Source organism: Stegostoma tigrinum, chromosome 1 (assembly GCF_030684315.1).
Source record: "Stegostoma tigrinum isolate sSteTig4 chromosome 1, sSteTig4.hap1, whole genome shotgun sequence".
Classification (NCBI taxonomy): Eukaryota; Metazoa; Chordata; class Chondrichthyes; order Orectolobiformes; family Stegostomatidae; genus Stegostoma; species Stegostoma tigrinum.
This window is the reverse complement of record NC_081354.1, coordinates 19,946,939-19,950,505: the sequence shown is the minus strand read 5'-3', so window position 1 is coordinate 19,950,505 and position 3,567 is coordinate 19,946,939. Positions and strand designations below refer to the sequence as shown.

At 42.6% G+C, this 3,567-nt stretch overlaps 1 protein-coding gene across 2 annotated transcripts in view; it reads left to right on the top strand.

Moving 5' to 3' along the window:
- Positions 1-3,567, top strand: part of sclt1 (sodium channel and clathrin linker 1) — a 102,386-nt gene that overhangs the window by 418 nt on the left and 98,401 nt on the right. The window lies entirely within an intron of this gene.

The window sequence follows — 3,567 nt, the reverse complement described above, 5'->3', positions numbered from 1 at the left end:
TCCCCGTGGCCCGCCGCCCAAAGGGGTGGGAGACCCGCCCCCATCCCCGTCTCCCGGGAAACCAGGCTCAGCCCTCAGCCCCGTCTCCAAGGGATCGGAGCTCCGCCCTCAGCCCCGTCTCCAAGGGATCGGAGCCCCGCTCTTACCTAACTCTTCCTCCAGGGTTCCCTGATGTGGAGGTGCTGTTGTTGGACCGGGGTGGACAGGTTGAGAAATCATGCAACACCAGGTTATAGTCCAATAGGTTTATTTGAAAACACAAGCTGTCACAGCATCGCTCGTTCTTCAGATGTTAGTGAGGCAAGTGACGACAGATGCTGAATTCATAAGCAAAATGTCAAAGGATCGCAACCACAGATCAGGATGTGCTAAACACAACTGAGATGCTCTTAAATCTTTAATCAGTCAGAAGGTTTTAACTGATTAATAGTAATATGTAAATCCCTGAATTCCTTTCAAGTCTGTGCCCTGAGAGAACTAACGGTTTCATCAGTGTAAAGAAGAAGTGACGTTTCATGTCAGACATTGATTGTTAGGGGTGTGATAGCAAAAACTGCAGATACTGAAGTCAGAGATAATACAGTAGGGAGCTGGAGGAGCACAACAGGCCAGGCAGCATCAGAGGCTTAGATTCTGTTCATGTTTTGGTTCAGAGTCAGACTAGTTTTATTCCTACACCTAACGTGCATTGTCTGACCTAAAATGTCACTCTTGTCTACACTGCTGAAACCAATATTTCTTACAGGATAGTCACTTGAAAGAAATTCATTGATTTATGTATATATTAATCAATTAAAACATTCTAATTGATTAAATATTTAACAGTATCTTAGGTTTGTGGAGCACATCCTCATCAGTGATGTGACCCTTTGATCTTTTTCTTATAAGTTCTGTGTATGATATTACCTCTCTCACTAACACCTGAAGAAGGAGTAAGACTCTGAAAGCTTGTGTTTTCAAATAAACGTGTTGGACCATAATCTGTTCTCGTGTGATTTCTGACCTGGGGATCCCGGCCCGGCTTCTTCCCACTCCATCTCCAGGGAAACTTGGCCTTGACCCTTCCAGCCTCATCTCCAGGGGAACCCACCCACCTCCACTCTCCTGGTCTCCAGGGGAACCTTCTAAATGGATGGGGGTATCAGCCAGAACTGTAGCCATTAAGTTGTTTCTGTTTCCACAAATGCTGCCAGAGCAGCCAATTCAGTTTTTATCTCAGATTTTCAGCATCCGCATTTGTATAGTATTGTAGAATGGGGGTGTAAGTACATAATTCTGGAAGCCTGCGTCCCCTTGTAGACACAGAGGTTAAAAAGGCTTGTGGCACGCTAGCCTTCATTGCTCAGGCTTTTGGGTTTTGGAGTTGGGAAATCATGTTGAGGTTGTACTGAACTGTGCCCAGTTCTGGTTGCCCAGTTATAGGAGGGATATTATCAAGCTGCAAAGGGTTCCGAAGAGATTTGCTAGATTGTTACTGTATATGGAAGGCTTGAGTTATAAAGAAAGGCTGGATAGGAGGCTAAGAGGGGATCTTTAACAGAAGTTTAAAAAATAATGAGGGGTATGAATAGAGTTAATGGTATTTATCTTTTCTCAAGGATGGGGGGATTTCAAGTCTAGGGTGCATATTTTTAAGTTGAGAGGAGAAAGGTTTAAAAAACTGTACGGAGGGATATGGGCCAGGAGCAGCAGGTGGGACTAGTTTAGTTTGGGATTATATTCAGCATGGAATTCTTGGATGGAAAGGAATGTTTCCATGCTATGTGACTCTATGTAAGAAAGGACGTCTAGCTGCAATCTTTTATTGAAACTGCTTTTTGTTTTACAAAAGAGAATTGGGTTCTATTGTAGATACAGCAACAAATTGACTGTGGATGCTGGAAATCTGTAGATTACTGGGAGTTTTAGATCAGCGGTGATTCTCTTAAACGTTGCAACAGGCTCAAATGGCCTACCCCTGTTCCTATTTCCCATGGTGTGGATGAGTTGAACAAGCTGCCACTTGTTTGAAAGAAAAATGGAAGTATTTTAGCATATTAATTTTATAATAATAGCAAGAAGAGTAGCTACTTTTCAGCTCCAAGGGATTATTCTAAAAATGTTCCCCTGTCTTTGTACGTACAATGTTAATTAAGGTGTACTTTCAACATTTTTAAGATTGTTGTAATGTCATTTACAGATTCAACTTTTTCAATTAGGCAGCATTTCTTTATGCAGGGAAGGTCATGTCTCACCATCCTGATTGACTTTTTTGAGAAAGTGACAAACATGTTCGATGAGGGGAGGGCAGAAGATGTTGTCTACATAGCCTTAGGCCAGGCCTTTGAAGATGTCTCTCATGGCTGGTTGACAAAACAAAGTTGAAGTCATGTCGGATCTGTAATAACTGGTGAGATAGATACAGATGTAGCCTCAGTCGGAGATGACAAAATGGCAGCATAAGTGTGTTTTTCTGACTGGAGATCCGTGACCAGTGGTGTTCCGCAGGTATCAGTGCAGTGACCCCTGTTGTTTATAATATGATTTGGAGCAGAATATAGGTGGTTTGACTGGTAGGTTTACAGATGAAACAAAGATTGGGCAAACTGCTGATAATGAGTTGGATTTCCAGAGGTTAGAGAGAGAGACTGGAGAATTGGGTGGAAAAATTGGCAGATGGAGTTTAATCCGGACAAAGGCGAGGTGATGTACTTTGAACGAAAAAAGTAGGGAACTATAGCATTAACACACTGTGGGATCTGGGTATACAGGTTCATAATTCCCTGAAAGTGGCAACACAAGTGGATAAGGTGGTCAAGAAGGCATTTGGCATGCGTGTCTTCTTTGGTGGGAGTATAGAGTATAAAAATTGGCAAGTCATTTTGCAGCTGTACAGAATTTTAGATAAGTCACATTTGGAATGTTGTGTATAGTTCCATTTACCACAATGCCAGAATGATGTGGAGGCTTTGGAGAGAGTACAGAAACAGAGTACCGGGATGTTGCCTGGTTTGCAGGGTATTAGCTATGAGGAGAGATTGGACAAACTTTGTTTTCACTTTAATGTTGAAGAATGAGGGATGACCTAATAGAAGCTTACAAAGTAATATCAGTGATAATGGGAACTGCAGATGCTGGAGAATCCAAGATAACAAAGTGTGGAGCTGGATGAACACAGCAGGCCAAGCAGCATCTCAGGAGCACAAAAGCTGACGTTTCGGGCCTAGACCCTTCATCAGAGAGTTCTTACAAAATAATGACAGGCATGGATAGTCAGAATCTTTTTCCCAGGGTAGAAATGCCAAGTACTAGGGAATATAAGGTTAAGGTAAAAGGGGATAGGTTTTTAAAGGAGATATGAGAGGCAAGATTTTTACACAGAGGGTTGTAAGTGCCCGTAATGTGCTACGGTGATGGAGATGAATACATAGCGTTGTTTCAGAGGCAACTTGACAGATATATAACTAGGGAATAGGGGATTACAGACCGGGTAGAGGCAAAAGTTTTCTAGTTTAGAAAAGCATCATGTATTGGTGCAGCCTTGGTGCGCCAAAGGGCCTGTTCCTGTGCTGTGCTGTTCTTTGTTGT